The sequence below is a fragment of the Styela clava genome, chromosome 6 (genome assembly GCF_964204865.1).
Source record: "Styela clava chromosome 6, kaStyClav1.hap1.2, whole genome shotgun sequence".
Taxonomy (NCBI): domain Eukaryota; kingdom Metazoa; phylum Chordata; class Ascidiacea; order Stolidobranchia; family Styelidae; genus Styela; species Styela clava.
The window spans coordinates 4,970,001-4,980,000 of record NC_135255.1 but is presented as its reverse complement, the minus strand read 5'-3'; the positions used below and the strand labels follow the sequence as shown (position 1 = coordinate 4,980,000).

The window sequence follows — 10,000 nt, the reverse complement described above, 5'->3', positions numbered from 1 at the left end:
AAGGCATGTCAGAGCGAAAGACAGTAAACTCGAATGAGCTAAGAAAGAGCGGTGCGGGGCCGGTCGCAGCGCACCCTTTTCTCGGTGGCTGGCGGCCGAGAGAGTGCTGCGTCGCCAGCATCGGCGTCGAAAGAAGCCGAGCCGAAAAAAGTTAAAGTACAAACGTGCAAGCATACTAACCTAACCCTAGGTAATGCATGTCAGAGCGAAAGACAGTAAACTCGAATGAGCCAAGAAAGAGCGGTGCGGGGCCGGTCGGAGCGCACCCTTTTCTCGGTGGCTGGCGGGCGAGAGAGTGCTGCGTCGCCGGCATCGGCGTCGAAAGAAGCCGAGCCGAAAAAAGTTAAAGTACAAACGTGCAAGCATACTAACCTAACCCTAGGTAAGGCATGTCAGAGCGAAAGACAGTAAACTCGAATGAGCTAAGAAAGAGCGGTGCGGGGCCGGTCGGAGCGCACCCTTTTCTCGGTGGCTGGCGGCCGAGAGAGTGCTGCGTCGCCGGCATCGGCGTCGAAAGAAGCCGAGCCGAAAAAAGTTAAAGTACAAACGTGCAAGCATACTAACCTAACCCTAGGTAAGGCATGTTAGAGCGAAAAACAGTAAACTCGAATGAGCCAATAAAGAGCGGTGCGGGGCCGGTCGGAGCGCACCCTTTTCTCGGTGGCTGGCGGGCGAGAGAGTGCTGCGTCGCCGGCATCGGCGTCGAAAGAAGCCGAGCCGAAAAAAGTTAAAGTACAAACGTGCAAGCATACTAACCTAACCCTAGGTAAGGCATGTCAGAGCGAAAGACAGTAAACTCGAATGAGCTAAGAAAGAGCGGTGCGGGGCCGGTCGGAGCGCACCCTTTTCTCGGTGGCTGGCGGCCGAGAGAGTGCTGCGTCGCCGGCATCGGCGTCGAAAGAAGCCGAGCCGAAAAAAGTTAAAGTACAAACGTGCAAGCATACTAACCTAACCCTAGGTAATGCATGTCAGAGCGAAAGACAGTAAACTCGAATGAGCCAAGAAAGAGCGGTGCGGGGCCGGTCGGAGCGCACCCTTTTCTCGGTGGCTGGCGGGCGAGAGAGTGCTGCGTCGCCGGCATCGGCGTCGAAAGAAGCCGAGCCGAAAAAAGTTAAAGTACAAACGTGCAAGCATACTAACCTAACCCTAGGTAATGCATGTCAGAGCGAAAGACAGTAAACTCGAATGAGCCAAGAAAGAGCGGTGCGGGGCCGGTCGGAGCGCACCCTTTTCTCGGTGGCTGGCGGGCGAGAGAGTGCTGCGTCGCCGGCATCGGCGTCGAAAGAAGCCGAGCCGAAAAAGGGAAAGTACAAACGTGCAAGCATACTAACCTAACCCTAGGTAAGGCATGTCAGAGCGAAAGACAGTAAACTCGAATGAGCTAAGAAAGAGCGGTGCGGGGCCGGTCGGAGCGCACCCTTTTCTCGGTGGCTGGCGGCCGAGAGAGTGCTGCGTCGCCGGCATCGGCGTCGAAAGAAGCCGAGCCGAAAAAAGTTAAAGTACAAACGTGCAAGCATACTAACCTAACCCTAGGTAATGCATGTCAGAGCGAAAGACAGTAAACTCGAATGAGCCAAGAAAGAGCGGTGCGGGGCCGGTCGGAGCGCACCCTTTTCTCGGTGGCTGGCGGGCGAGAGAGTGCTGCGTCGCCGGCATCGGCGTCGAAAGAAGCCGAGCCGAAAAAGGGAAAGTACAAACGTGCAAGCATACTAACCTAACCCTAGGTAAGGCATGTCAGAGCGAAAGACAGTAAACTCGAATGAGCTAAGAAAGAGCGGTGCGGGGCCGGTCGGAGCGCACCCTTTTCTCGGTGGCTGGCGGCCGAGAGAGTGCTGCGTCGCCGGCATCGGCGTCGAAAGAAGCCGAGCCGAAAAAAGTTAAAGTACAAACGTGCAAGCATACTAACCTAACCCTAGGTAATGCATGTCAGAGCGAAAGACAGTAAACTCGAATGAGCCAAGAAAGAGCGGTGCGGGGCCGGTCGGAGCGCACCCTTTTCTCGGTGGCTGGCGGGCGAGAGAGTGCTGCGTCGCCGGCATCGGCGTCGAAAGAAGCCGAGCCGAAAAAAGTTAAAGTACAAACGTGCAAGCATACTAACCTAACCCTAGGTAATGCATGTCAGAGCGAAAGACAGTAAACTCGAATGAGCCAAGAAAGAGCGGTGCGGGGCCGGTCGGAGCGCACCCTTTTCTCGGTGGCTGGCGGGCGAGAGAGTGCTGCGTCGCCGGCATCGGCGTCGAAAGAAGCCGAGCCGAAAAAGGGAAAGTACAAACGTGCAAGCATACTAACCTAACCCTAGGTAAGGCATGTCAGAGCGAAAGACAGTAAACTCGAATGAGCTAAGAAAGAGCGGTGCGGGGCCGGTCGGAGCGCACCCTTTTCTCGGTGGCTGGCGGCCGAGAGAGTGCTGCGTCGCCGGCATCGGCGTCGAAAGAAGCCGAGCCGAAAAAAGTTAAAGTACAAACGTGCAAGCATACTAACCTAACCCTAGGTAATGCATGTCAGAGCGAAAGACAGTAAACTCGAATGAGCCAAGAAAGAGCGGTGCGGGGCCGGTCGGAGCGCACCCTTTTCTCGGTGGCTGGCGGGCGAGAGAGTGCTGCGTCGCCGGCATCGGCGTCGAAAGAAGCCGAGCCGAAAAAAGTTAAAGTACAAACGTTCCAGCATACTAACCTAACCCTAGGTAAGGCATGTCAGAGCGAAAGACAGTAAACTCGAATGAGCTAAGAAAGAGCGGTGCGGGGCCGGTCGGAGCGCACCCTTTTCTCGGTGGCTGGCGGCCGAGAGAGTGCTGCGTCGCCGGCATCGGCGTCGAAAGAAGCCGAGCCGAAAAAAGTTAAAGTACAAACGTGCAAGCATACTAACCTAACCCTAGGTAAGGCATGTCAGAGCGAAAGACAGTAAACTCGAATGAGCCAAGAAAGAGCGGTGCGGGGCCGGTCGGAGCGCACCCTTTTCTCGGTGGCTGGCGGCCGAGAGAGTGCTGCGTCGCCAGCATCGGCGTCGAAAGAAGCCGAGCCGAAAAAAGTTAAAGTACAAACGTGCAAGCATACTAACCTAACCCTAGGTAATGCATGTCAGAGCGAAAGACAGTAAACTCGAATGAGCCAAGAAAGAGCGGTGCGGGGCCGGTCGGAGCGCACCCTTTTCTCGGTGGCTGGCGGGCGAGAGAGTGCTGCGTCGCCGGCATCGGCGTCGAAAGAAGCCGAGCCGAAAAAAGTTAAAGTACAAACGTGCAAGCATACTAACCTAACCCTAGGTAAGGCATGTCAGAGCGAAAGACAGTAAACTCGAATGAGCCAAGAAAGAGCGGTGCGGGGCCGGTCGGAGCGCACCCTTTTCTCGGTGGCTGGCGGCCGAGAGAGTGCTGCGTCGCCGGCATCGGCGTCGAAAGAAGCCGAGCCGAAAAAAGTTAAAGTACAAACGTGCAAGCATACTAACCTAACCCTAGGTAAGGCATGTTAGAGCGAAAGACAGTAAACTCGAATGAGCCAATAAAGAGCGGTGCGGGGCCGGTCGGAGCGCACCCTTTTCTCGGTGGCTGGCGGGCGAGAGAGTGCTGCGTCGCCGGCATCGGCGTCGAAAGAAGCCGAGCCGAAAAAAGTTAAAGTACAAACGTGCAAGCATACTAACCTAACCCTAGGTAAGGCATGTCAGAGCGAAAGACAGTAAACTCGAATGAGCTAAGAAAGAGCGGTGCGGGGCCGGTCGGAGCGCACCCTTTTCTCGGTGGCTGGCGGCCGAGAGAGTGCTGCGTCGCCGGCATCGGCGTCGAAAGAAGCCGAGCCGAAAAAAGTTAAAGTACAAACGTGCAAGCATACTAACCTAACCCTAGGTAATGCATGTCAGAGCGAAAGACAGTAAACTCGAATGAGCCAAGAAAGAGCGGTGCGGGGCCGGTCGGAGCGCACCCTTTTCTCGGTGGCTGGCGGGCGAGAGAGTGCTGCGTCGCCGGCATCGGCGTCGAAAGAAGCCGAGCCGAAAAAAGTTAAAGTACAAACGTGCAAGCATACTAACCTAACCCTAGGTAAGGCATGTCAGAGCGAAAGACAGTAAACTCGAATGAGCCAAGAAAGAGCGGTGCGGGGCCGGTCGGAGCGCACCCTTTTCTCGGTGGCTGGCGGCCGAGAGAGTGCTGCGTCGCCGGCATCGGCGTCGAAAGAAGCCGAGCCGAAAAAAGTTAAAGTACAAACGTGCAAGCATACTAACCTAACCCTAGGTAAGGCATGTTAGAGCGAAAGACAGTAAACTCGAATGAGCCAATAAAGAGCGGTGCGGGGCCGGTCGGAGCGCACCCTTTTCTCGGTGGCTGGCGGGCGAGAGAGTGCTGCGTCGCCGGCATCGGCGTCGAAAGAAGCCGAGCCGAAAAAAGTTAAAATACAAACGTGCAAGCATACTAACCTAACCCTAGGTAAGGCATGTCAGAGCGAAAGACAGTAAACTCGAATGAGCTAAGAAAGAGCGGTGCGGGGCCGGTCGGAGCGCACCCTTTTCTCGGTGGCTGGCGGCCGAGAGAGTGCTGCGTCGCCAGCATCGGCGTCGAAAGAAGCCGAGCCGAAAAAAGTTAAAGTACAAACGTGCAAGCATACTAACCTAACCCTAGGTAATGCATGTCAGAGCGAAAGACAGTAAACTCGAATGAGCCAAGAAAGAGCGGTGCGGGGCCGGTCGGAGCGCACCCTTTTCTCGGTGGCTGGCGGGCAAGAGAGTGCTGCGTCGCCGGCATCGGCGTCGAAAGAAGCCGAGCCGAAAAAAGTTAAAGTACAAACGTGCAAGCATACTAACCTAACCCTAGGTAAGGCATGTCAGAGCGAAAGACAGTAAACTCGAATGAGCTAAGAAAGAGCGGTGCGGGGCCGGTCGGAGCGCACCCTTTTCTCGGTGGCTGGCGGCCGAGAGAGTGCTGCGTCGCCGGCATCGGCGTCGAAAGAAGCCGAGCCGAAAAAAGTTAAAGTACAAACGTGCAAGCATACTAACCTAACCCTAGGTAATGCATGTCAGAGCGAAAGACAGTAAACTCGAATGAGCTAAGAAAGAGCGGTGCGGGGCCGGTCGGAGCGCACCCTTTTCTCGGTGGCTGGCGGCCGAGAGAGTGCTGCGTCGCCGGCATCGGCGTCGAAAGAAGCCGAGCCGAAAAAAGTTAAAGTACAAACTTGCAAGCATACTAACCTAACCCTAGGTAATGCATGTCAGAGCGAAAGACAGTAAATTCGAATGAGCCAAGAAAGAGCGGTGCGGGGCCGGTCGGAGCGCACCCTTTTCTCGGTGGCTGGCGGGCGAGAGAGTGCTGCGTCGCCGGCATCGGCGTCGAAAGAAGCCGAGCCGAAAAAAGTTAAAGTACAAACGTGCAAGCATACTAACCTAACCCTAGGTAAGGCATGTCAGAGCGAAAGACAGTAAACTCGAATGAGCTAAGAAAGAGCGGTGCGGGGCCGGTCGGAGCGCACCCTTTTCTCGGTGGCTGGCGGCCGAGAGAGTGCTGCGTCGCCGGCATCGGCGTCGAAAGAAGCCGAGCCGAAAAAAATTAAAGTACAAACGTGCAAGCATACTAACCTAACCCTAGGTAAGGCATGTTAGAGCGAAAGACAGTAAACTCGAATGAGCCAATAAAGAGCGGTGCGGGGCCGGTCGGAGCGCACCCTTTTCTCGGTGGCTGGCGGGCGAGAGAGTGCTGCGTCGCCGGCATCGGCGTCGAAAGAAGCCGAGCCGAAAAAAGTTAAAGTACAAACGTGCAAGCATACTAACCTAACCCTAGGTAAGGCATGTCAGAGCGAAAGACAGTAAACTCGAATGAGCTAAGAAAGAGCGGTGCGGGGCCGGTCGGAGCGCACCCTTTTCTCGGTGGCTGGCGGCCGAGAGAGTGCTGCGTCGCCGGCATCGGCGTCGAAAGAAGCCGAGCCGAAAAAAGTTAAAGTACAAACGTGCAAGCATACTAACCTAACCCTAGGTAAGGCATGTCAGAGCGAAAGACAGTAAACTCGAATGAGCCAAGAAAGAGCGGTGCGGGGCCGGTCGGAGCGCACCCTTTTCTCGGTGGCTGGCGGCCGAGAGAGTGCTGCGTCGCCGGCATCGGCGTCGAAAGAAGCCGAGCCGAAAAAAGTTAAAGTACAAACGTGCAAGCATACTAACCTAACCCTAGGTAAGGCATGTTAGAGCGAAAGACAGTAAACTCGAATGAGCCAATAAAGAGCGGTGCGGGGCCGGTCGGAGCGCACCCTTTTCTCGGTGGCTGGCGGGCGAGAGAGTGCTGCGTCGCCGGCATCGGCGTCGAAAGAAGCCGAGCCGAAAAAAGTTAAAGTACAAACGTGCAAGCATACTAACCTAACCCTAGGTAAGGCATGTCAGAGCGAAAGACAGTAAACTCGAATGAGCTAAGAAAGAGCGGTGCGGGGCCGGTCGGAGCGCACCCTTTTCTCGGTGGCTGGCGGGCGAGAGAGTGCTGCGTCGCCGGCATCGGCGTCGAAAGAAGCCGAGCCGAAAAAAGTTAAAATACAAACGTGCAAGCATACTAACCTAACCCTAGGTAAGGCATGTCAGAGCGAAAGACAGTAAACTCGAATGAGCTAAGAAAGAGCGGTGCGGGGCCGGTCGGAGCGCACCCTTTTCTCGGTGGCTGGCGGCCGAGAGAGTGCTGCGTCGCCAGCATCGGCGTCGAAAGAAGCCGAGCCGAAAAAAGTTAAAGTACAAACGTGCAAGCATACTAACCTAACCCTAGGTAATGCATGTCAGAGCGAAAGACAGTAAACTCGAATGAGCCAAGAAAGAGCGGTGCGGGGCCGGTCGGAGCGCACCCTTTTCTCGGTGGCTGGCGGGCAAGAGAGTGCTGCGTCGCCGGCATCGGCGTCGAAAGAAGCCGAGCCGAAAAAAGTTAAAGTACAAACGTGCAAGCATACTAACCTAACCCTAGGTAAGGCATGTCAGAGCGAAAGACAGTAAACTCGAATGAGCTAAGAAAGAGCGGTGCGGGGCCGGTCGGAGCGCACCCTTTTCTCGGTGGCTGGCGGCCGAGAGAGTGCTGCGTCGCCGGCATCGGCGTCGAAAGAAGCCGAGCCGAAAAAAGTTAAAGTACAAACGTGCAAGCATACTAACCTAACCCTAGGTAATGCATGTCAGAGCGAAAGACAGTAAACTCGAATGAGCTAAGAAAGAGCGGTGCGGGGCCGGTCGGAGCGCACCCTTTTCTCGGTGGCTGGCGGCCGAGAGAGTGCTGCGTCGCCGGCATCGGCGTCGAAAGAAGCCGAGCCGAAAAAAGTTAAAGTACAAACGTGCAAGCATACTAACCTAACCCTAGGTAAGGCATGTCAGAGCGAAAGACAGTAAACTCGAATGAGCCAAGAAAGAGCGGTGCGGGGCCGGTCGGAGCGCACCCTTTTCTCGGTGGCTGGCGGCCGAGAGAGTGCTGCGTCGCCGGCATCGGCGTCGAAAGAAGCCGAGCCGAAAAAAGTTAAAGTACAAACGTGCAAGCATACTAACCTAACCCTAGGTAAGGCATGTTAGAGCGAAAGACAGTAAACTCGAATGAGCCAATAAAGAGCGGTGCGGGGCCGGTCGGAGCGCACCCTTTTCTCGGTGGCTGGCGGGCGAGAGAGTGCTGCGTCGCCGGCATCGGCGTCGAAAGAAGCCGAGCCGAAAAAAGTTAAAGTACAAACGTGCAAGCATACTAACCTAACCCTAGGTAAGGCATGTCAGAGCGAAAGACAGTAAACTCGAATGAGCTAAGAAAGAGCGGTGCGGGGCCGGTCGGAGCGCACCCTTTTCTCGGTGGCTGGCGGCCGAGAGAGTGCTGCGTCGCCGGCATCGGCGTCGAAAGAAGCCGAGCCGAAAAAAGTTAAAGTACAAACTTGCAAGCATACTAACCTAACCCTAGGTAATGCATGTCAGAGCGAAAGACAGTAAATTCGAATGAGCCAAGAAAGAGCGGTGCGGGGCCGGTCGGAGCGCACCCTTTTCTCGGTGGCTGGCGGGCGAGAGAGTGCTGCGTCGCCGGCATCGGCGTCGAAAGAAGCCGAGCCGAAAAAAGTTAAAGTACAAACGTGCAAGCATACTAACCTAACCCTAGGTAAGGCATGTCAGAGCGAAAGACAGTAAACTCGAATGAGCTAAGAAAGAGCGGTGCGGGGCCGGTCGGAGCGCACCCTTTTCTCGGTGGCTGGCGGCCGAGAGAGTGCTGCGTCGCCGGCATCGGCGTCGAAAGAAGCCGAGCCGAAAAAAATTAAAGTACAAACGTGCAAGCATACTAACCTAACCCTAGGTAAGGCATGTCAGAGCGAAAGACAGTAAACTCGAATGAGCCAAGAAAGAGCGGTGCGGGGCCGGTCGGAGCGCACCCTTTTCTCGGTGGCTGGCGGCCGAGAGAGTGCTGCGTCGCCGGCATCGGCGTCGAAAGAAGCCGAGCCGAAAAAAGTTAAAGTACAAACGTGCAAGCATACTAACCTAACCCTAGGTAAGGCATGTTAGAGCGAAAGACAGTAAACTCGAATGAGCCAATAAAGAGCGGTGCGGGGCCGGTCGGAGCGCACCCTTTTCTCGGTGGCTGGCGGGCGAGAGAGTGCTGCGTCGCCGGCATCGGCGTCGAAAGAAGCCGAGCCGAAAAAAGTTAAAGTACAAACGCGATGCTAATGAGCGAGCCGTTGTCTCGACTAATATGTAGGGGGCGTTCGATCGAGCGTCTGGCTTGAGCGCTTGTCGGCCTAGCAGAACGGTCGCATTGTTATGCCCGGGTTTTAGGCACCGCTGCAGGCGGCCGGCAGAGCTCTTGTTTGTGCGAAACTGAATGGATCGAGCCCGAGAGAGGGCGAGCAAAGAAAAAACGCAAATCGCTCCGCCTGGCACTGCCGGCGAGAGCGTGGACGTCGCGGCCAGCGACTGTCGAAGCTGAGTACGGCCGCAGGCGATCGCCTCGGTCTTAAACGAATGCGACGAGCACGCGCCGGGCGGCCCAGCAAGGGCCGAGCGCAGCTGTCGCAGCTATCTGGTTGATCCTGCCAGTAGTGATATGCTTGTCTCAAAGATTAAGCCATGCAGGTGCAAGTACGAGTTCTCGTAAAGCGAAACTGCGAATGGCTCATTAAATCAGTCTTGGTTTATTTGGTCTCGTAAGCGAAGTGGATAACTGTGGTAATTCTAGAGCTAATACATGCATTAAGCGCCGACTTCGGGAGGCGCGCTTTTATCAGATCAAAACCGACCGGGTTCGTCCTGTGACGTTTGATGACTCTGGATAACCACGCGGATCGTACGGTCTCTGCACCGACGACGTATCATTCAAGTGTCTGCCCTATCAACTGTCGAAGGTACGCTACGTGCCTACCTTTGTGATAACGGGTAACGGGGAATCAGGGTTCGATTCCGGAGAGGGAGCCTGAGAAACGGCTACCACATCCAAGGAAGGCAGCAGGCGCGCAAATTACCCATTCCCGACACGGGGAGGTAGTGACGAAAAATAACAATACAGGACTCTAACGAGGCCCTGTAATTGGAATGAGTACATCCTAAAACTCTTAACGAGTATCCATTGGAGGGCAAGTCTGGTGCCAGCAGCCGCGGTAATTCCAGCTCCAACAGTGTATGCTAAAGTTGTTGCGGTTAAAAAGCTCGTAGTTGGATTTTGGGCGAGCGCCGCCGGTCCGTCGCAAGGCGTGTCACTGGTTGCGTTCGCCTCACCTTCGGTTCTCCGTCGGTGCTCTTGACTGAGTGTCGGCGGTGGCCGATAAGTTTACTTTGAAAAAATTAGAGTGTTCAAAGCAGGCTGTTCGCCTGCATAGTGTTGCATGGAATAATGGAATAGGACCTCGGTTCTATTTTGTTGGTTTTCGGAGCACGAGGTAATGATTAAGAGGGACAGACGGGGGCGTCCGTACTCTGCCGTTAGAGGTGAAATTCTTGGATCGGCGGAAGACGAACTACTGCGAAAGCATTCGCCAAGAATGTTTTCTTTAATCAAGAGCGAAAGTCAGAGGTTCGAAGACGATCAGATACCGTCCTAGTTCTGACTATAAAC

At 55.2% G+C, this 10,000-nt stretch overlaps 1 non-coding gene across 1 annotated transcript in view; it reads left to right on the top strand.

Annotated features, from left to right (window-relative positions):
- The first annotated feature begins 8,968 nt into the window (after positions 1 to 8,968).
- LOC144424903 (small subunit ribosomal RNA) overlaps positions 8,969 to 10,000 on the top strand; it is a 1,810-nt gene continuing 778 nt past the window's right edge. Inside the window, exon 1 of the ribosomal RNA XR_013477122.1 lies at positions 8,969 to 10,000. This exon is cut by the window's right edge and continues 778 nt beyond it. This is a non-coding gene — a ribosomal RNA (small subunit ribosomal RNA).